The sequence below is a fragment of the Lepisosteus platostomus genome, unplaced genomic scaffold, assembly GCF_059453375.1.
Source record: "Lepisosteus platostomus isolate fLepPlt1 unplaced genomic scaffold, fLepPlt1.hap1 Scaffold_59_H1, whole genome shotgun sequence".
In the NCBI taxonomy this organism is placed as follows: Eukaryota; Metazoa; Chordata; class Actinopteri; order Semionotiformes; family Lepisosteidae; genus Lepisosteus; species Lepisosteus platostomus.
In genome coordinates this window covers 328,034-351,297 of record NW_028291675.1, presented here as the reverse complement: position 1 = coordinate 351,297, position 23,264 = coordinate 328,034, and the positions used below count along the sequence as shown (strand labels likewise).

Here is a 23,264-nt window from a genome sequence, read left to right as displayed (position 1 = left end):
ATTCCAAGATGAAACGTTGTGGCGGTTTTCTTATCCTTTCAGCATGGACTAAACTTTTACGTGTTCCTTATATACTATATATGTATATATTAGCACCAATGTCGTTCTTAAAAACTAACATGAAATTGTCAGGGACATTCAGCTATATACAAAGACGAGACAGACAAAGTAATAATTCTGTATTAACGTGGCCTACATACTGACGCAATGATCAAACTGACTGACATGTTCTGATTCAGATCCCCTGCAGTTCATGCCAATTAGAACAATAGCAATGCTGAGTCCTCCCCACCCTACTGAGCACAAATTCAGCTGCTCTCCAGTTCTGTTCTGCATGTTTTTTCATTGCAATTGAGCTCGGAGCTGGAGATCTCCATACAGTTCTGTGTTCACCAGCCCGCACTTGCGTGCTAATTTACGGGTTGTGGCAAATGCTTTTCTATAGTTCATATACATGACGGCAACCTGTTACCTAGGAACCTGAGAGGTTTAAAAGCCTCACGAGCCAGGCAGGACTCGAACTTCCAATCTTCTGATCCGAAGTCAGACGCGTTATCCATTACGCCACTGGCCCATAGAACATGCGCTTGCACTCCACCACAGAGAGCTCTACACTGCTACTAGTAGTACACTTCCCCATCTAAATTTTCACAGCAAGAAACTTGTGTTTCCTACTATTTTTGTCAGGTTTAAAATATCATCTCCTTAAAACAGAAAAAGTGTTGATGTGTTGTGCTGAAATTCCGATTGATTTTGAATTCAAAGAAAAAAGGTTTTCTTCCAAAACACCATGAAATTGTCACATCTTGCAGACAATAGGTGTATTCCATGTTGAAAAGAGAAGAAAGAAAACCATGGAGCCTTTTACAGGTGTGAGGCTTCTTCAGGTGTGAGAAGACCTCACAGTCGAAACGCTGTGTTTCCGTTCTTCTCTTTTCAGCATGCAATAAACCTAGTACTTGTTCCTTTGCAGCCGAGGCATGCTGACGTAGCTACCCAGCTGAACATCTTGCAGACTCTACAGTACTTCTCTCCTGTAGAAGTAAAGCAGGGCTTGCTGGGTGAGCTTTTGCTCCGGTAAATTAGGTCACGTGTCATGTTAAATCACTTCTTCTAAACACAACATTTGCTGGTGCTAGCTTTCCCCATGAAAAGAGACATTTCCCTTACAGTACATGACATATCGTTTTTATTCTATCAATAAGTATAGAAATTAAACAAAAGAAAAAATGGTGTCGCCAAAGAATGCACAGCTCTGTCACCTTGGGGAGGTGTCAAGGGCATTGAACTCCTTGGACATGAAAAGTGCCCGATAAATGCCATTTCTCATCATTTCTCTTGGCGTCAGTTCTGCTATTAAATGGGACGGAGGCAACGGGCTCAGAGAGCAGGTTAAGTGCACACCGAACGCAGATGTGTCCAAGTGTCTGTAAAAGCGCGGTGCTCCGCTGGCGCTGTTCCCTAGTGGCTTAAAGTGCCCGCCTAGTAAGCAGGCGATCCTGGGTCTGAATACCAGCGGTGCCTCTCTCCGTGTCTTGTTGTGCCGAATGTATCATTTCAGACAAACATGTACAGCTTGGTTCAGTTTAATGCAAGAATTCATTTCCTTTCTGGAATAACTTGTTTTTGAAGAAATCCATACAGCTTGTGAAAGATGAAATCCATTTCTTGGTTGTCAGTGGAAAAAGATTGCCGGCTGCAAGAAGCGCAAGTGATTGTTTTCTTTGACCATAAACCTGCAAATGTAGGGTGCACAAAAGACTGTCAGACTCTGTGGTGCTGAAAAGTTGGTGGTTCAAGTCCCTCCAGTATGCGTGTCTCAGTTTTTCCAATGTAAACATCATCACCATCGCTAAAGAAGATGGCGCAGAAGGCTCCACAGTCGAAACGTTGTGCTTCTTTTCTTCTTTTTTCAGCATGGAGTAAACCTTTGCTTTATCCTTTGCAGCCTAAGCATGCTGACGCAGCTACCTTTCTCTTAACACGCCTCAATCATTATTCACCAAAACGATCAGCAGAATAAGTCGCCTTTGTGGTGATGTCACTCCTCTGCTTCACAAATGTCCTTAGTGACGGACCATTTCTTTCTGCCATTTTTCCGGAGCGGTTATTGATTGCTCCATCATTTCCCTCATACTTTCCATCCCTAGATTGAAAAAAAAAAAACAGAAACAGGCTGACAGGACGACAATCAAATTGCAAAAACTCATCAAAGCACTCGATAGAGTATTTGAATCCACAAGTAGCTACGAGCAACTTTGTCCTGGCTTGCATGAAAGTCGGAAAATGTCAAAAAGAAAAAGATGGTGGCTTTTTCATATCTGTTCTTTTATTTTTAGTTCGTTGGCTCATCTGTCCATTGTCCTCCTGCCTGGCTCTTGACCTGTGACTGTTTGAACGCACACAGTAGACTTTCATGCAGGGGATTTGTCCTGAGCCTCTGTGAAGGACCCACCCACCCCCATAAATAACTGCTCTAGAAACACATGAATGCAAAACTAAACCACAGCTTAAAGAGGAGCTTGTCATGACCGCCAGGCAGTTAAGACCAACTCTTAAGCAATCTAAACAGCACCAGCAGAGGGTGATTATTAACAAACGCCGCCGCACGAGTTAACCCACCTGCACACACTCCACCGTGGGGTACGCAGTGCTATTTTTACCATCTTTACTTGCTTCCCGCTGGTATTGAGTCTACTCCTTGAGAGCTCTACCTGGCGTTTTTTCCATTACCTCGTTTATTCTGGATATTGGACTCCCCTTCTGCCTTTTCGACTTTGGACCTCGCCTCTCACCTCGGACTGTTTGCCACCAGTGTTCTCCCTGGATTACGACTTACCTTACGCCTCTTGACCACGAAACAAAGCAAAGCAGAGCAAAACAAAATGAACAAACGAAAAGCCTCACGTCCCGCACTTGCGTGTAACGCCGTTACGTGCCCAAGCGGTATTGTACTTCATCTTAGCACTGCACCCCGGGGCGTACGGTATATGGGAACGAGCACACGCCACAAATCGTCTCGAATCACTCCCTACAGCTGTAAGGCACCTTGAAGCGTGCACCCCCAACATTTTTCTTTGCGCATCTGTGAAAGGTAAACTCTTGAGCAAACTCTGAACCAGCTCTAAGGAAACTAATCCGATTAGACGTTACTTTGACTCATCCTTTAAGGGAACCTTGTTAATTGGAGAAATCAATGATTTCGAATGAATTCTGTATGCGTTAAAAGACAGCTATACACAGAAAACATGCAGGACACTTCTCATGATGTTTCCCGAGCCGAAACACAGTGCGTTTTTCCAAGCCCTCTGACAAAGCCCGCCCACTGAAAACTGCAGCAGATCGTGTAAAGACGTTCAAATTTGTAACTACTGCACGCACAGGAAGCAGAATAAATTCCTCTTTTCAAACTGTCAAAGGTTTGCTTTGCGAACACTGCAGGACATCGCACAATCTCTTTTGAATGGGGACAAACGATTTCTTATGGGGCACAGTAAGTACAGACGTTTAAAAAGCTCCACTCATGCCGACGATGCAGCATGAAGAAGCGCAACCTAACGTTTGCATTCCTAGCAAATTCCTTTTATTTTTTGATAAATAAAGACAGTCTTGTTTAACAAACAACACACACAACATTTTACATTGTCAATTCAATTCAAATCAATGTATTTCTATATAGCACCTTTCACAACAAGGTTGTCCCAAGGCACTTAACAATGCAAGTTGTTAAGAGCCTTGTGTCTAATATGCCGCCTAGGTAACGTGCTGTCTCTTTGAGGCAGATGTTTAAATCCTCTGAGTTAAGTGCTGAAGTTATAGTAGTCCTATCAGTATTGTTGCCTCCGATCAACAGATCCTCATTTTTCTCAGAGTTGAGTAACAAAAAGTTTTCACACATCCAAGTATTTCCTTCCTTAATGCATTTAACTAAACTGATAATAGAAGAGTTGTCGTTTGGTGTAAACAAAATGTTTATTTGAGTGTCATCAGCATATGAATGAAAGTTCATATTATTTTTTCATATTATCCTACCTAGCAGCAGCATGTAGAGAGAGAGAGCAATATTGGTCCCAGCACTGATCTTCTGGTACCCCAAATTGAACTGGTGACATTGATGAAGCAGTACAATTATTAGATATTTGAACATAATGAAAACGATGAGTAAAATGTGAAGTAAACCACTGAAGGACGGTTCCAGATAAGCCAACCTCAAACTCAAGCCTGTGTAACAAAACAGAGAGGTCAACCGTGTCAAAGGCAGCTCTAAGATCTAGAAGCAAAGCACAAGCACTGTTGCATTCCCTGCATCAGTAGCTAAGAGAATATCATTTACGACTCTTGTTAATGCAGTTTCAGAAACCAGACTAAAATTTCTCAAGTATATTATTTGAATCCAGATATGATTGACGTTGGGCAACAACTATTCTCCCAAGACTTTTAGATTGAAATGGGACCTTTGAGACAGGCCTGTAGTTGTTAAGAACTTGTTGATCCAAATTTGACTTCTTAAGAGCGGTCTAACAACCGCTACCTTAAATTGATCAGGTACAACGCCTGACTCAAGCGATGCATTCATCATACTAATTATAGGTCCTGCCAGTCCTTCGAGGGAATCTTTGACTAGCTGAGTGGGGATGGGATCTAGCGAACAGGTGGTTGACTTTGTCTTACGTCTGTGTTTATGAGTCCACCATAAGAAGAAATCTGAACAGGAGTGGTGATCATGCGAGGTCACCATGGAGGAAACCACTGCTCTCCCCCCAAAAAAAACCACCACTGCCCCTCTCAAGTTTGCTAAAGACCACATGGATGTTCCACAGCAACTCCTGGAACAATGTTCTGTGGACAGTGACAAAAGTTGAACATGTTGGTAAATGTGCACAACGTTATGTTTGGAGATAACAAAACACTGCATACCAACTCCAAAACCTCATCCCACCTGGGAAGCATAGCGGAGGCTGTACGGCTTGCAATCATCGAGGGACCGATGAATTCCAAGATGTATCAGGAAATTCTACAGCAGAATGTCAGGGTGTCTGCCTGTGATCTAAAACTCGAAAGACGCTGGGTCATGCAGCATGACAAAAACAAAGGAGTACATCAACAACAGAGTGGCTGAAACAATAGAAATTCCGTATTTTGGGATGGCCGAGTAAGAGTCCTGACCCCAATCCCATTGAAGTGTTGTGGCGTGATCTGAAGCAGGCCGTTCAGTGCAAGACATCTCCCAACTGTATGTGAGAGAAAAGCAGAGACGCTCACTGAGTAAGGTGGGGTTGCAGCTTTGCAAATCAAAAGGACATTTGTACGCTCAAAAAGGGACAGTAGCACCCCAGATGGGACTCGAACCCACAATCCCTGGCTTAGGAGGCCAGTGCCTTATCCATTAGGCCACTGGGGCACACTGGGTTGGGTCGATCACGCTGATGAAGAGCCAGTTTTTTTTTTCCTTTGCTTTTTCAAAGGGATCCCCAAAATTAGGAAAGTTAGGCAGCAGAAGGTTTACTGTGACCTGAGAAGGACCGGCATCCAATCACGGTGGTACACACACACACGCTCTCACTCATCTGAGCTACACGGCTACCAAGATGATCTCAGGTGCGCCGAGCTGGTACGGAACATATTGAACTGATCGACGGCGAATTGTCTCTCAGACAGGCTTTTCACCTCTGAGCTCCCTGACTGACAGTAATCAGCTAGGTAGTGAAACAGTCAGCTGCTTCTAAGCCTTAAACAGCTGCATCTCGGCGCTTCCACAGAGAGATGATTTGAAAGCCAAACATCGCCCATTGGGAACACCTTACTATCACTAGTTTAAGAGACTTTTAAGGTCTTGCAGAGGTGCCTGTCTAATAGCATGCGCTTTGCAAGCTATAGGTGTTTAGGCTGAGGCAGAATGCCTGTTAACAAAATGTTTTTCTAAAGGGGCCTCGCACTCTTTTCCAAGCAATGGTCACCATCCCCACCGAGTGTCACAATGTAGTCATGTCCTAGGACATCACCTGTTAGTCTCCATTTGTCTGCCACCAACACTTTAGGTTAAGGGGTCACAACCGCACCCCGGAGAGCAGAGGAGCCGTTGTCGTTCTGGCGGCGCAGATTGGGCTGAAGGTGGGGCGCTTGAATCTCGCTGTTGGAGGCCGTCTGAAACTGACCCAAGCCTTTCCCTTGAATTAAATGTAAATAAATAAATGAACCCCAGATGCACATGGAATCAATCACGTGTTTCCTTTGAGCCGTTTCAAAGACTGCTCCAGAGTTTACCTTGCACAGATGCGCAAAGATTAATGATGGGGGTGCACGCTTCCAGGCGCCTTACAACTGTAGGGACTGATTAGAGACAATTCGTAGCGTGTGTTCGTTTCCATATACGCCCCGTGTTGCAATGGTAGGATGAAGTCAAATACGGCTTGGACGCGTAACGGCATTCTATCCAACTGCAGGACTTGAGGGTTTTTTGTGCTTTGTTCTGTTTTCGTTGACATCGCATTCGTAAGAGCGTCAAAAAAAGGCAATTCCAGCATCTAACACGAATAAAAGGGCTATTGAAACTGCAGGGCTGCGCAGCTTCTAAAATCCTTGCACACAATTCTCCGTTATTGTTACTTCCTTCTTTCTGTCTAACAAAGTTCCCTTTTCCTGACCGGACGGGGAGACTTTATCATTCCAACTTGAAGCCAGCCTTAAGTCCTCTGAGGCGCATTTGTCTGCTAGCATGCATTTTGTGAAAGTTTTTTTTGTTGTTGTTAAACGGAAAGCGACTTTGAAAAAGGTTTCCGCCGCTGCCCGGCACTCTATGTTAGACTGCATCAAAAAGGCAGTGGCGGCGGTGGTGGCCGAGTGGTTAGGGCGATGGACTAGAAAGCCATCGGGGTCTCCCTGCGAAGCTTCGAGTCCTGCCGCCTACGGTGTCGTCGTGTGTCTGCGCAACAAAGGAAAAGCACCTGTTCCGCTTTTCCCGCAACTTTTAAAACGCGAATGATCTGGATTTCTACATGATTGGCTCTTAAAATGTGATCTGATCTTCATCTGACGCATAATAATAAATAAAGACAGTCTTGTTTAACAAACAACACACACAACATTTTACATTGTCAATTCAGTTCAAATCAATGTATTTCTATATAGCACCTTTCACAACAAGGTTGTCTCAAGGCACTTAACAATGCAAGTTGTTAAGAGCCTTGTGTCTAATATGCCACTTAGGTTACGTGCTGTCTCTTTGAGGCAAATGTTTAAATCCTCTGAGTTAAGTGCTGAAGTTATAGTAGTCCTATCAGTATTGTTGCCTCCGATCAACAGATCCTCAGTTTTCTCAGAGTTGAGTAACAAAAAGTTTTCACACATCCAAGTCTTTCCTTCATTAATGCATTTAACTAAAGTGATAATAGAAAAGTTGTCGTTTGGTGTGAACAAAATGTTTATTTGAGTGTCATCAGCATATGAATGAAAGTTCATATTATTTTTTCGTATTATCCTACCTAGCAGCAGAATGTAGAGAGAGAGAGCAATATTGGCCCCGGCACTGATCCGTCTGGTACCCCAAATTGAACTGGTGACGTTGATGAAGCAGTACAATTATTAGATATTTGAACATAATGAAAACGATGAGTAAAATGTGAAGTAAACCACTGAAGGACGGTTCCAGATAAGCCAACCTCAAACTCAAGCCTGTGTAACAAAACAGAGAGGTCAACCGTGTCAAAGGCAGCTCTAAGATCTAGAAGCACAAGCACTGTTGCATTCCCCACATCAGTAGCTAAGAGAATATCATTTACGACTCTCGTTAATGCAGTTTCAGAAAGCAGACTGAAATTTCTCAAGTATATTATTTGAATCCAGATACGATTGACATTGGGCAACAACTATTCTCTCAAAACTTTTAGATTGAAATGGGACCTTTGAGACAGGCCTGTAGTTGTTAAGAACTTGTGGATCCAAATTTGACTTCTTAAGGAGCGGTCTAACAACCGCTACCTTAAATTGATCAGGTACAACGCCTGACGCAAGCGATGCATTCATCATACTAATTATAGGTCCTGCCAGTCCTTCAGGGGAATCTTTGACTAGCTGAGTGGGGATGGGATCTAGCGAACAGGTGGTTGACTTTGTCTTACGTCTGTGCTCATGAGTCCACCATAAGAAGAAATCTGAACAGGAGTGGTGATCATGCGAGGTCACCACGGAGGAAACTACTGCTCTCCCCCCCAAAAAAAACACCACTGCCCCTCTCAAGTTTGCTAAAGACCACATGGATGTTCCACAGCAACTCCTGGAACAATGTTCTGTGGACAGACGTGACAAAAGTTGAACTTGTTGGTAAATGTGCACAGCATTATGTTTGGAGATAACAAAACTCTGCATACCAACTCCAAAACCTCATCCCACCTGGGAAGCATGGCGGATGCTGAGGTTTGTTGGATGTTGAGGTTTTTGTCAATAAAGGAGGTTCCACTAGCTCCTTAATATAAGGGTTCACGTACTTTTTCCATCAATGACCTTGATTGTTTAAACCATTTGGTCAATAAAGAAACAGCAATGTCAAATGTTGGGCGTATGTTGTTTGTGAAATCAGACTCTCTTTATTAATTATTATGACTTAGATAAAGATAAGATCACATGTTAGGAGCCATTCATGCAGAAATCCACATCATTCCGAAGGGCTGTTTACAAAAGTTTTTCTCCCAACTGAGAGAAAAGCAGAGACGCTCACTGAGTAAGGTGGGGTTGCAGCTTCACAAATCACAAGGACATTTGTACACTCAAAAAGGGACAGGAGCACCCCAGATGGGACTCAAACCCACAATCCCTGGCTTAGGAAGCCAGTGCCTTATCCATTAGGCCACTGGGGCACACTGAGTGGGGTCGATCACGCTGATGAAGAGCCAGTTTTTTTTTTCCTTTGCTTTTTCAAAGGGATCCCCAAAATTAGGGAAGTTAGGCAGCAGAAGGTTTACTGTGACCTGAGAAGGACCGGCATCCAATCACGGTGGTACACACACACACACTCTCACTCATCTGAGCTACACGGCTACCAAGATGATCTCAGGTGCGCCGAGCTGGTACGGAACATATTGAACTGATCGACGGCGAATTGTCTCTCAGACAGGCTTTTCACCTCTGAGCTCCCTGACTAACAGTGATCAGCTAGGTAGTGAAACAGTCAGCTGCTTCTAAACCTTAAACAGTTGCATCTCGGCGCTTCCACGGAGAGATGATTTGAAAGCCGAACATCGCCCATTGGGAACACCTTACTATCACTAGTTTAAGAGACTCTTAAGGTCTTGCAGAGGTGCCTGTCTAATAGCATGCGCTTTGCAAGCTATAGGTGTTTAGGCTGAGGCAGAATGCCTGTTAACAAAATGTTTTTCTAAAGGGGCCTCGCACTCTTTTCCAAGCAATGGTCACCATCCCCACCGAGTGTCACAACGTAGTCATGTCCTAGGATGTCACCTGTTAGTCTCCATTTGTCTGCCACCAACACTTTAGGTTACGGGGTCACAACCGCACCCCGGAGAGCAGAGGAGCCGTTGTCGTTCTGGCGGCGCAGATTGGGCTGAAGGTGGGGCGCTTGAATCTCGCTGTTGGAGGCCGTCTGAAACTGACCCAAGCCTTTCCCTTGAATTAAATGTAAATAAGAAATGAACCCCAGATGCACATGGAATCAATCACGTGTTTCCTTTGAGCCGTTTCAAAGACTGCTCCAGAGTTTACCTTGCACAGATGCGCAAAGATTAATGATGGGGGTGCACGCTTCCAGGCGCCTTACAACTGTAGGGACTGATTAGAGACAATTCGTAGCGTGTGTTCGTTTCCATATACGCCCCGTGTTGCAATGGTAGGATGAAGTCAAATACGGCTTGGACGCGTAACGGCATTCTATCCAACTGCAGGACTTGAGGGTTTTTTGTGCTTTGTTCTGTTTTCGTTGACATCGCATTCGTAAGAGCGTCAAAAAAAGGCAATTCCAGCATCTAACACGAATAAAAGGGCTATTGAAACTGCAGGGCTGCGCAGCTTCTAAAATCCTTGCACACAATTCTCCGTTATTGTTACTTCCTTCTTTCTGTCTAACAAAGTTCCCTTTTCCTGACCGGACGGGGAGACTTTATCATTCCAACTTGAAGCCAGCCTTAAGTCCTCTGAGGCGCATTTGTCTGCTAGCATGCATTTTGTGAAAGTTTTTTTTGTTGTTGTTAAACGGAAAGCGACTTTGAAAAAGGTTTCCGCCGCTGCCCGGCACTCTATGTTAGACTGCATCAAAAAGGCAGTGGCGGCGGCGGCGGCTGAGTGGTTAGGGTGATGGACTAGAAAGCCATCGGGGTCTCCCTGCGAAGCTTCGAGTCCTGCCGCCTACGGTGTCGTCGTGTGTCTGCGCAACAAAGGAAAAGCACCTGTTTTGCTTTTCCCGCAACTTTTAAAACGCGAATGATCTGGATTTCTACATGATTGGCTCTTAAAATGTGATCTGATCTTCATCTGACGCATAATAATAAATAAAGACAGTCTTGTTTAACAAACAACACACACAACATTTTACATTGTCAATTCAGTTCAAATCAATGTATTTCTATATAGCACCTTTCACAACAAGGTTGTCTCAAGGCACTTAACAATGCAAGTTGTTAAGAGCCTTGTGTCTAATATGCCACTTAGGTTACGTGCTGTCTCTTTGAGGCAAATGTTTAAATCCTCTGAGTTAAGTGCTGAAGTTATAGTAGTCCTATCAGTATTGTTGCCTCCGATCAACAGATCCTCAGTTTTCTCAGAGTTGAGTAACAAAAAGTTTTCACACATCCAAGTCTTTCCTTCATTAATGCATTTAACTAAAGTGATAATAGAAAAGTTGTCGTTTGGTGTGAACAAAATGTTTATTTGAGTGTCATCAGCATATGAATGAAAGTTCATATTATTTTTTCGTATTATCCTACCTAGCAGCAGCATGTAGAGAGAGAGAGCAATATTGGCCCCGGCACTGATCCGTCTGGTACCCCAAATTGAACTGGTGACGTTGATGAAGCAGTACAATTATTAGATATTTGAACATAATGAAAACGATGAGTAAAATGTGAAGTAAACCACTGAAGGACGGTTCCAGATAAGCCAACCTCAAACTCAAGCCTGTGTAACAAAACAGAGAGGTCAACCGTGTCAAAGGCAGCTCTAAGATCTAGAAGCACAAGCACTGTTGCATTCCCCACATCAGTAGCTAAGAGAATATCATTTACGACTCTCGTTAATGCAGTTTCAGAAAGCAGACTGAAATTTCTCAAGTATATTATTTGAATCCAGATACGATTGACATTGGGCAACAACTATTCTCTCAAAACTTTTAGATTGAAATGGGACCTTTGAGACAGGCCTGTAGTTGTTAAGAACTTGTGGATCCAAATTTGACTTCTTAAGGAGCGGTCTAACAACCGCTACCTTAAATTGATCAGGTACAACGCCTGACGCAAGCGATGCATTCATCATACTAATTATAGGTCCTGCCAGTCCTTCGAGGGAATCTTTGACTAGCTGAGTGGGGATGGGATCTAGCGAACAGGTGGTTGACTTTGTCTTACGTCTGTGTCCATGAGTCCACCATAAGAAGAAATCTGAACAGGAGCGGTGATCATGCGAGGTCACCACGGAGGAAACCACTGCTCTCCCCCCAAAAAAAACCACCACTGCCCCTCTCAAGTTTGCTAAAGACCACATGGATGTTCCACAGCAACTCCTGGAACAATGTTCTGTGGACAGACATGACAAAAGTTGAACTTGTTGGTAAATGTGCACAGCGTTATGTTTGGAGATAACAAAACACTGCATACCAACTCCAAAACCTCATCCCACCTGGGAAACATGGCGGAGGCTGTACGGCTTGCAATCATCGAGGGACCGATGAATTCCAAGATGTATCAGGAAATTCTACAGCAGAATGTCAGGGTGTCTGCCTGTGATCTAAAACTCGAAAGAGGCTGGGTCATGCAGCATGACAAAAACAAAGGAGTACATCAACAACAGAGTGGCTGAAACAGAAGAAATTCCGTATTTTGGGATGGCCAAGTAAGAGTCCTGACCCCAATCCCATTGAAGTGCTGTGGCGTGATCTGAAGCAGGCCGTTCAGCGCAAGACATCCCAAAAATATACATGAACTGAAACAGTTTTGCATAGAGGAATAGGCCAAAATACCTCCTAACCGCTGCTCAGGTCTGACCAGCCGCTACAGAAAGTGGGGATTGAGGTTTTTGTCATAAAGGATGTTCCACTAGCTCCTTAATATAAGGGTTCACGTACTTTTTCCATCAATGACCTTGATTGTTTAAACCATTTGGTCAATAAAGAAACAGCAATGTCAAATGTTGGGCTTGTGTTGTTTGTTAAATCAGACTCTCTTTATTAATTATTATGACTTAGATAAAGATAAGATCACATGTTAGGAGCCATTCATGCAGAAATCCACATCATTCCGAAGGGCTGTTTACAAAAGTTTTTCTCCCAACTGTATGTGAGAGAAAAGAAGAGACGCTCACTGAGTAAGGTGGGGTTGTAGCTTTGCAAATCAAAAGGACATTTGTACGCTCAAAATGGGACAGGAGCACCCCAGATGGTACTCAAACCCACAATCCCTGGCTTAGGAGGCCAGTGTCTTAGCCATTAGGCCACTGCGCCACACTGGGTGAGGTCGATCATGCTGATGAAGAGCCAGTTTTTTTTCCTTTGCTTTTTCAAAGGGATCCCCAAAATTAGGGAAGTTAGGCAGCAGAAGGTTTACTGTGACCTGAGAAGGACCGGCATCCAATCACGGTGGTACACACACACACGCTCTCACTCATCTGAGCTACACGGCTACCAAGATGATCTCAGTTGCGCCGAGCTGGTACGGAACATATTGAACTCATCGACGGCGAATTGTCTCTCAGACAGGCTTTTCACCTCTGAGCTCCCTGACTGACAGTAATCAGCTAGGTAGTGAAACAGTCAGCTGCTTCTAAGCCTTAAACAGCTGCATCTCGGCGCTTCCACAGAGAGATGATTTGAAAGCCAAACATCGCCCATTGGGAACACCTTACTATCACTAGTTTAAGAGACTCTTAAGGTCTTGCAGAGGTGCCTGTCTAATAGCATGCGCTTTGCAAGCTATAGGTGTTTAGGCTGAGGCAGAATGCCTGTTAACAAAATGTTTTTCTAAAGGGGCCTCGCACTCTTTTCCAAGCAATGGTCACCATCCCCACCGAGTGTCACAATGTAGTCATGTCCTAGGACATCACCTGTTAGTCTCCATTTGTCTGCCACTAACACTTTAGGTTACGGGGTCACAACCGCACCCCAAAGACCAGAGGAGCTGTTGTCGTTCTGGCGGCGCAGATTGGGCTGAAGGTGGGGCGCTTGAATCTCGCTGTTGGAGGCCGTCTGAAACTGACCCAAGCCTTTCCCTTGAATTAAATGTAAATAAGAAATGAACCCCAGATGCATATGGAATCAATCACGTGTTTCCTTTGAGCCGTTTCAGAGACTGCTCCAGAGTTTACCTTGCACAGATGCGCAAAGATTAATGATGGGGGTGCACGCTTCCAGGCGTCTTACAACTGTAGGGACTGATTAGAGACAATTCGTAGCTTGTGCTCATTTCCCTCTATTCCCCGTGTTGCAGTGGTAGGATGACGTAAATTCCTGCTTCGACACGTAACGGCATTATAATCAAGTGCAGGAGCTGAGGGCTTTAGTTTTGTTTCGTTTTCTATGGCGTTCGTAAGCGCGCAAATCAAAGGCAATTCCTGCGTCTAACACGAATGTAAATGCTTTTGAAAGTGCAGTGTGGTGCAGCTTGTAAAATCCTTGTCCACATTTTTGGTTTGTTGATGTTTTTTCTGTCTGCCAAAGTTGCATTTTGACATCCGGACTGGGGGACTTTATCATTTGAACGTGAAGCCAGCCTTAAACCCTCTGAGGCGTGTCTGTCTGCCGGCACGAATCTTGTGAAAGGTATTTTTTTTAACGGAGAGCAACTTTAAAAAGGTTTCCGCAGCCAAATCGCAGTCCGTGTTTGATTATAGGAGAATTGCGGCGGCGGCGAGCTCGCATTTGTCGTGCTCGAGTGGTTAAGGCGATGGGCTCGAAATGCGTTGGGGCTTCCCCGCGCAGGTGCGAAACCTGCTGACTCCGGCGTCTGCCGCACGTCGCCTTGTGCCTGCGCGGCAGAGGCGAAGTGCCGCTTTTCCTTTCCTGGTACTATAACAACGCGAAATCGCTTGGACCCGCTGCCATGGAAATCAATTCTTCAGATAACTACACATTTTGCGTTCGCACCTCTGGTGCTCTACTTATGCCTTTGAAAACCTAATGAATAAAGCTGAAAGAACCGACACGATATGTAGGTGCTGGTAAAGCACGCAGTCAAGAACTGTTAACAGCAAGGGTTTCAGTGGGTTAACTGAGGAGAAGGCGTGATCGCTAATTGTTGACTTTTTATTTGGTGTTAGAAACACTCTTACTGTGCATGACGTGCAACAAATGTAGCCACAGAAATTGCATCACGCTTTCATGTATGCTATTGCAGACACCAACGTTGCCTAGATAGAAAACCGAAAAAGCCGTGGGTTTGCTTGCTGGTCTGAAGGATCTCTCTTCGAATCTCTATCATTTGTCAATGGAAGTAAAAGGCGCTGCAATCTCATACGTTCAGAATCAAACCCGCAGCTGTTGTTCGACTTTTTTTTCTTGACTAATTACAACTGAGTGTCGCATGAGCAGTTACATAAACTTGTCTGGTATATTTGAACACAAATGCCGTTCTTCAATTAAAACTAACAGTACATTGTCAGGGACATTCAGTTCTATACAAACAAGAGACAGACAAGAGAATATTTCTACCGTTCATGTGGACTACGTGTTGACTTACTGATCGGAATAATTGAAAGGTTCGGGCTCATAGCCGATGCAGTGCGTGCTAATTAGAACAGCAACGCTAAGCTCTCAGCACCGTACTGAGCCCAGGTGTTTTTCTAAAGCTGTCAGGTGCAGTTCATTTACATGAAGGAAATATCTTACTGGGTACGATTACAATGCAGTAAGTAGCACAGACTACTTAGGGAGTAGCCCGATGTGTTTAAAAACGACCCGAGCCAGGCAGGAGTCGAACCTGCAATCTCCTGATCCGTAGTCAGACGCGTTATCCATTGCGCCACTGGCCCTGGTGTGACACTGCAGGACTGTAACCCAGTGAGATGAGCACTGCACCTAGTAAAATATTACCCCCGGTCCATTCTTTTCCAAAAGTGAGAAACACCTGTTTTCTACATTTTGTCTGTTTTAAAACCATATCTCTTTAAACCAAACCAAGAGTTTGTCTTTTGCACTGATATTCTGATTCATTTCGATTTCAAAGAAAAAAAAAACATTACCTTCCAAAGCATCATAAAATTGTCCCTTCCTCCAGACTCTACTTCTCTCTTGTAGTAGTACAGCAGACCTTTCCAGGTGAGCAGATCACAGAGTCCGAAATGAGCTTCCTCCATCAAGCAAAGTACCTGAACATGACTCTGTCTTCATAAAAGCGCCCCTGTAATAAAGAAATTAAATCCGAAATCAAGAGGGCAGTTGCCTACTGAAGTTCAAGAAGTCATCAATTTTAACCCAGCAACACATTAAAGGCTGCATCTATACAAGTACGATTCTAGAAATGCTCACCAGATTACGTTTTAAGAAGGAACTGTGCCTCAGGTTCCGCCGAGATCTTAACTCGGATGGCAGGATTCAGAGTCCGGAGTGCGGACTGATGGCGCACGGAGGGTCCATATACTGTGGATCCCTCAGTGATCTTCCGCGTATTCAAACCGCCAGCGTGTGACTCCCCTGTCCCCGTGACCTCATTGCTCTGCTCTCGCCTCTGTGGAGCTGAGCCCGACTCATGGTAAAGTGGAAAAAAATATGCCCTCATCGTGGGATTTACTCTGGATCGAGGATAGATGTCACTTTTTTATCGTTGAACAGGATGTATGTGATGTGGCGACTAGGTTCAATATTGTATCCTTTTAAAAGATTAAGGACTGGGGTGAGCGTGATTTACCACCCTTTCAGCTAAGAACCCGACATGAGCACCGTTTAAGCTGCATAGACTCGGTCGTTTAACTCTTCTCCATTAGCAGGGTTAAGGTTAAAGAAAAAAAACATTGCTGACTTCTTTTTTTTTGCCAGCCGCTAGCGCTGATTAGCAATGTTTGTATTTCATGTTTTGCAAGTTCCATCCATTTTAAGAAAAACAAGTCGCGTTAAAGACAGGAAATGAATACTTGCATTTAATTAAGTCTAGCCGTAGGCGGTTGTCTGTAAGGACCAGTTCTGTTCGAGAAGACAGAACAAAGAAGGCACCACTGGGATTCGGACTCAGGATCTCCTGTTTAAGAGACAAGCGCTTTAACCAACTAAGCAACGGCGCCCCGGTAGTGTTGTCCTTTTGCAGCCACTTGGACACACCACTCAGACACATCTGCATTCGGTGTGTGCTCCGCCTGCTCGCTGAGCAAGTTGCCACCTTTACATACAATAGCAACATCGACACCAAGAGAAAGGATGACAAATGGCTTTTATCTGGAACTTTTCATGTCCAAGGAGCTCAATGTGCTTTCTGTGTACAACAGGGCCACTGAACTCCACAATGGCCACTGAACCACAGCAGTGGCTTGCTGGCTTGACATCTCCCAAGGAAAATGTTGAAATCGCATGTGGAACAGGAAAAGGACCCTTGAGTACGAGGGAAAAAAAAGAAAAAGATCATCTGGAGCGCGCCAACCCATGTCTGGACAGCCCAGTTTCATCGACGAGGTGGCCGAGTGGTTAAGGCGATGGACTGCTAATCCATTGTGCTCTGCACGCATGGGTTCGAATCCCATCCTCGTCGCTCTCTACGTTTGACGTTGGCTCTCCTTTTGTTTGCTCCAGTACTAGAGCCTTACATTTTCTAGCGGTGGCTGAACATGGTATAGTAGGCTAACGTTGGTATCGAGCAGTGGTAGTAACAGTATTTACGTGCCGCTGCTGCCAAGTGGCTCTGGGTTGAGACCGCGTTTTCACTTACTTGCAGCACAAATGGAGAAAGCGATTTTTGACAGTCTCTCGAGAGACTGCGCTAGGTGTTTAGGGATAGACTTTGTCAGTTCCCCCTGGGATGATGGCCTCTCAAATAGTTTGTGATTCCTCTAGACGTTTATACAGTAGAAGCCTGCTTCGTGGCTTAAATCCAAGCTAAGGAAACGAGTTAGAGGTCTGATGCAGAACTGCGAATTCAATGAAGGGGAACACTACAGTACATTGCACTGTATGTGTGAGGAAAGCTGCCCCCTACTGTTCCTTGTCGACCGAACAGAGGACTGTAAAGGATACCGCCAAGAAACTTTAGGATGCTGGTTGGAATCCAGCTCCAAAGAAGCCCCTTTGGGTGTTATGTAATCAAAAAGTAAGAACAGAGAATCTCCCTTTGATCAAAAGCGCAACAGAACTGTTTTCCGTGGAGCAGGTTTCAGACCCGTAGACCTGTTTTATTTGTAGGGCAGGGCGCATTCCCAAACGCGAATCTCCTGTTTTAGAAATGCTTTGGGCGGCATGAAGTGAAAATAAGAAGTGGGCTCCAGATGCACATGGAAGCAATCAAGTGTTTCATCCGAGCTGTTTCAAAGACTGCTCAACAGCTTTCCTTTTACAGAGGCCCAACGATTAATGATGGGGGCCCTTCAATGTGCCTTACGACTCTAGGGAGTGATTGAGACGATTCGTAGCGTGTGTTCATTTCCCTCTATTCCCCATGTTGCAGTGGTAAGATGACGTAAATTCCTGCTTCGACACATAACGGCGTTATAATCAAGTACAGGAGCTGAGGGCTTTTGTTTTGTTTCGTTTTCTATGGCGTTCGTAAGCGCGCAAAACAAAGACAATTCCTGCGTCTAACACGAATGTAAATGCTTTTGAAAGTGCAGTGTGGTGCAGCTTGTAAAATCCTTGTCCACATTTGTGGTTTGTTGATGTTTTTTCTGTCTGCCAAAGTTGCATTTTGACATCCGGACGGGGAGACTTTATCATTTGAACGTGAAGCCAGCCTTAAACCCTCTGAGGCGTGTCTGTCTGCCGGCATGTATCTTGTGAAAGGTTTTTTTTTTAACAGAGAGCGACTTTAAAAAGGTTTCCGCAGCCACCTCGCACTCCGTGTTAGATTATAGGAGGAATGCGGCGGCGGCGAGCTCGCTGTAGTCGTGGCCGAGTAGTTAAGGCGATGGATTTGAAATCCATTGGGGACTCCCCGCTCAGGTTCGAATCCTGCCGACTACGGCGTCTGCCGCACGTCACCTTGTGCCTGTGCGGCAAAGGCGAAGTGCCGCTTCTCCTTTCCTGGTACTATAAAAATGCTACATCGCTTGGTCCTGCTTCCATGGAAAGCAGTTCTTCAGGTAATTCTACTCTCTTACCAAAGCTGTTAGGTTCCTTTCCGTGGTGAGATGGGTTGTCATGCAACGCTGCCACATAGTGCCGACAGACAAGTGTGTTGCGGGAGAAGAGAAAAGTGTTTGAAGATTTAAGAGTGTCTTAGGTGGAGCCAAAATCAAGTGTCACAAATGCAAGTGGGAAGATTTCCAATGTTTAATATGGTCAAAATAAGCGGAAGTTACCAGCTGGTCCGGCACAGTCTGCCATGCTTTTGTCATATACTGTAAAGTGGTGTGGAACTGGGTGTCGAACTGGAGCCTCACCATTTGCATATGTGAGGCTCCAGTTATACATCGAGTGTCACATTAAATGACAAAAATGAAGAGAGTTAAAGCACCTGGAGAGGTTTTCTTACAACTTTTGAGCTGACACAGTTTTGGAAAATGTTTCCTTCACGGTGCACTGAACAACATAGGCAGCCAAGAGTCTCCAAAACAAAACAGAATGGACAGATAGGAGAAAATTCCCACTCGTCCTGAAGTTCCCAAAATCCAGCACTGAGCGTAAACAAAGTGTCTAAGTAGCGTGGGAATGCTAACCCTAACCCTAGCTGGAGTTTGAGCAATCCGGCACTGAGCGTAAGAAGATGAGTCAAAGTAACGTCTAATCGGATTAGTTTCCTTAGAGCTGGTTCAGAGTTTGCTCAAGAGTTTACCTTTCACAGATGCGCAAAGAAGAATGTTGGGGGTGCACGCTTCAAGGCGCCTTACAGCTGTAGGGAGTGATTCGAGACGATTCGTGGCGTGTGCTCGTTCCCATATACCGTACGACCCGGGGTGCAGTGCTAGGATGACGTACAATACCGCTTGGGCACGTAACGGGGTTATATGCAAGTGCAGGACGTGAGGGTTTTCGTTTGTTCGTTTTGTTTTGCTCTGCTTTGCTTTGTTTTGCTTTCCATCGCGTTGGTAAGAGCGTAAATAAAAAGGCGATTCCTGTGTCTACCACTAATGTAAGAGCTATTTCAAGTGCGACGTGGTGCGGCTTTTCAAATGCTTGTGGGCATTTCTCTGTTGTTGATTCTTTTTTTGTGTGTAACAAAGTGGCATTTTCATGTCCGGACGGGGAGACTTTATCATTCCGACATGAAGCCACCCTTAAGTCCTCTGAGGCGTGTCTGTCTGCAAGGCTTGTATTTTGGAAATGTTTTTTTGAAACGGAGAACGACTTTGAAATAGGCTTCCGCCGGCGCCTCGCGATCCAGGTAAGATTGTAGCAAGAACGCAGCGGCAGTGGGGCTTGCTGTAGTCGTGGCTGAGTGGTTAAGGCAATGGACTAGAAATCCATTGGGGTCTCCCCGCAGAGGTTCCAATCCTGCCGACTACGTTGTCCGCTTTCAGTCGGTGTGTTTCGGCACAAGCAAAGAAGCGCGCCTCTTTGCTGTTCCTGGTGGTTTTAAAACGCCCAATCGCTTGTACCCGCTGCCTTAGAAATAAGTTCTTCAGCGTCCGCAAATGGCATTTTGCAGCTGGAAGCAGATGTCGACGCGTTTTGCACAGAGCACCAAAAAAGCGTCTTTTTTAAAGGCCCAGGCACTGAGCATTGGTGGTTCAGTGGTAGAATTCTCGCCTGCCACGCGGGAGGCTCGGGTTCGATTCCCGGCCAATGCAGTGGCTTTTGCAGCGAGCGGCTCCATCACTTGCATCCCCTTGCAACTCGCAACTGAAAACCCACTGAAGCTAAGCAGGTGTGAGCCAGGTCAGTACCTGGATGAGGATGAGCTACAGGGAAAAACAAAGCTTCCAGCTGGAAGCGGTGTTAATGGTGCCGGCGGGGGGGCGCTCACCCTGAGGTCTGTGCGGGTCCCAATGCCCCAGTATAGTGACGGAGATGCTGTGTTGTAAAAGGGCGCTGTCTTTTGGATGAGATGTAAAACCGAGGTCACAGCGCTCTGTGGTCATTCAAAATGACCACCAAAACCTTTGACAAAAGCTCTTGGTAATTGATGGTCTTCAATAATGCTTCTCCTTTAGGTACATTTTAAATCAGCTGAAAAATGCTGTGAAATGGGGGGGCACTTCAGGCCAGTGTAGGATTTGGGTTACAAGAACCATGAAACTGCACGAGAAAGCCCGTACACTGATTACACGGCTTTCTATTCAAAGGAGGACAAAAGAAATTCCCTGAGTTTGATTTTTTGCAGCACAGAGAGGAGCACTGTCGTGAGGCTGGTTAGCTCAGTTGGTTAGAGCGTGGTGCTAATAACGCCAAGGTCGCGGGTTTGAGCCCTGTACGGGCTAGGTCCAGGTCCCTGTTTGTGAAACAGGCAAATGACTGTCTCAAGGGCCCATTCCTCATTCTCAAGACACATGTATGCAGTATGTACACTGTGCATTGAGCAATAGGGACTGAATACACCACAGGTAAGGTTAGAAGTCATTCTGAGGTGCCACATGTGAGGGATACAGCTAGGCATCCGAAATGTAGGGTTTGAGACCCTTCAGGAGTACTGCATCCTTTGAGACAGACCCGTGCATGTTAAACAAATGATCATTTCTTTCGGCATTAGGGACTAAATATACTAAACATATGATGCTAAAATGTTATTTTCACATATATTAATGTAATAAATGATTGCTTATGCTTTAGAAACAAATCTAATTAAAATAAAAGCTTAAGTTTTGTATTTATCTTGTACCATAGAACATGATTTTCTTTGTATTTCAAGCCCACAAAGTGTCCAAATGACGCACTACATGATATAAGGAAGATTATCACATGCATATCGGTATTATCTTTCTTATGAAAATGCATTCCTTTCATTACCTTTTACTTTTTAAAATGAACTCAAATTGAGTATAATGTAATAATTTAAGTAGAATAGATTCTAATAATATAATGATCCAGTGTTTTGCACTACTTCACTGCTTCACTGCTCTATGCCATCTGGAAATAAATCCTCAGACTGCTTACTGCCCTGGGCATGTACCAATAAATTAAAGGAGCACATCTGTTTATCACTGCGTTGAAGCAGGAGACACACAGTCTCTGCAAACACATCCTAGATACAGTGTTCCAGCACCTTTGACCTCATCCAGAACATATCATTTCTTGAAAGGGATTGCTGTCCGAATGCACATCTGAATCCCAAGCAGAATCTCTAGTAAAATACGATCATTTGTGAAACAGGCAAATGACTGTCTCAGGGGCCCATTCCTCATTGTCAGACACATGTATGGAATGCTTTCACCGTGCATTGAGCAATAGGGATTAAAAACACCGCAGGTAAGGTTAGATGTCATGTTCTATGATCATTTCTTTCAGCATTAGGGACTAAATATACTAAACGTATGATGCTAAAATGTTATTTTCACATATATTAATGTAATAAATGATTGCTTATGCTTTATAAACAAATCTAATTAAAATAAAAGCTTAAGTTTTGTATTTATCTTGTACCATAGTACATGATTTGCTTTGTATTTCAAGCCCACAAAGTGTCCAAATGTTCTATGATCATTTCTTTCAGCATTAGGGACTAAATATACCAAACGTATGATGCTAAAATCCTGAAAAAAGGATGTGCTCCATCTCGTCAGTAGATTGGATTCCAAAACTGATTTGGGTCAATATACATTACCTTTGAAATTAAAGTACAGTCTACTGTAGGGAACCATCAACTTAGAAAGCATTGGCCTTCCCTGGGGGTCAGGTAGGTGCAAAAGATAAACCTTTATCCTATCTTTATCTTAAGATAAGTGGCCAAGCAGTATTTTTCCAAGTTTCACCAAGCACATCATGTTGCCATAGTAGACAAAGTTCTATAAAATGTTAAATAACTTTTAAAAAAAGCATCTTGGTCTTACAGTACTGTACAAGGTGAATTAAACTGTCCCTGGTAATAAAAAGTAATTAGAAGCATCTCAGAAACTTTATCTCTAGAAACATTAGCTGTTTTATATCATGTAATTTAGTGTGATGTTGTCAGAATTCAAGGACATTATCACACACAGAAATTGGTTCAGTTAAATCTAAAAAACACAGCTAAACATGGGTTTAAATGTAACAGAAGTCTTACCTCTTGTCAAAAGATTTAATTCAAGAAGCGATGTAATAAATGATTGCTTATGCTTTATAAAGAAATCTAATTAAAATAAAAGCTTAAGTTTTGTATTTATCTTGTACCATAGAACATGATTTTCTTTGTATTTGAAGCCCACAAAGTGTCCAAATGATGCACTACATGATATAAGGAAGATTATCACATGCATATCGGTATTATCTTTCTTATGAAAATGCATTCCTTTCATTACCTTTTACTTTTTAAAATGAACTCAAATTGTGTATAATGTAATAATTTAAGTAGAATAGATTCAGGTAGGAAATATAGAGTCATGATGTATATGGCTGACATCATTTCACATGGGTGAATTTTAAGCTAAGAAATAAAAACATTTACAATGAAGATACCATTGCTTAATTTTAAATGCCTTTAAAAAATAAATGCCTCCTGAGAATAATTTGCCACTCCCAGATCCTTGGTAAGGTACTGTTTGAATCCAATCAGGAGAGGAGCATCCAGGGAGTGCTTTCTATAGAGTCCAGCTTGGGCCACTCTCTTCCGGCCTGCTGATACTTTTTAACTACTCAGGGCCTGTAAGGATATAAAACACCGGTTTAAACATTTTATACCTATAAGACAAATTAGAATTTTAGTAAAAAATAGATACATCTGAAAAATAAAAAAGTCTTACTGCTGATAGAGTTCTTCAGAGCTCACATCTTCCCCTTCCTTATCCGCTTCTGTTTCAGTTTCTAGAGCAGCCTCTGGCATCTAATCCTCCTGGACAGCGGCCTCTTG

General features: G+C 43.9%; 6 non-coding genes across 6 annotated transcripts; 3 read left to right on the top strand and 3 right to left on the bottom strand.

Moving 5' to 3' along the window:
- Positions 1-5,328: 5,328 nt before the first annotated feature.
- On the bottom strand, positions 5,329-5,401 carry trnar-ccu (transfer RNA arginine (anticodon CCU)). The gene has a single exon. It is a non-coding gene; the product is annotated as a tRNA-Arg (tRNA).
- A 3,378-nt stretch (positions 5,402-8,779) lies between these two features.
- Positions 8,780-8,852, bottom strand: trnar-ccu (transfer RNA arginine (anticodon CCU)). The gene has a single exon. It is a non-coding gene; the product is annotated as a tRNA-Arg (tRNA).
- A 6,255-nt stretch (positions 8,853-15,107) lies between these two features.
- trnar-acg (transfer RNA arginine (anticodon ACG)) lies at positions 15,108-15,180 on the bottom strand. The gene has a single exon. It is a non-coding gene; the product is annotated as a tRNA-Arg (tRNA).
- Positions 15,181-16,804: 1,624 nt separating this feature from the next.
- On the top strand, positions 16,805-16,886 carry trnas-gcu (transfer RNA serine (anticodon GCU)). The gene has a single exon. It is a non-coding gene; the product is annotated as a tRNA-Ser (tRNA).
- Positions 16,887-18,225: 1,339 nt separating this feature from the next.
- On the top strand, positions 18,226-18,307 carry trnas-uga (transfer RNA serine (anticodon UGA)). Its single transcript has one exon. It is a non-coding gene; the product is annotated as a tRNA-Ser (tRNA).
- A 1,695-nt stretch (positions 18,308-20,002) lies between these two features.
- On the top strand, positions 20,003-20,073 carry trnag-gcc (transfer RNA glycine (anticodon GCC)). The gene has a single exon. It is a non-coding gene; the product is annotated as a tRNA-Gly (tRNA).
- Positions 20,074-23,264: the final 3,191 nt, after the last annotated feature.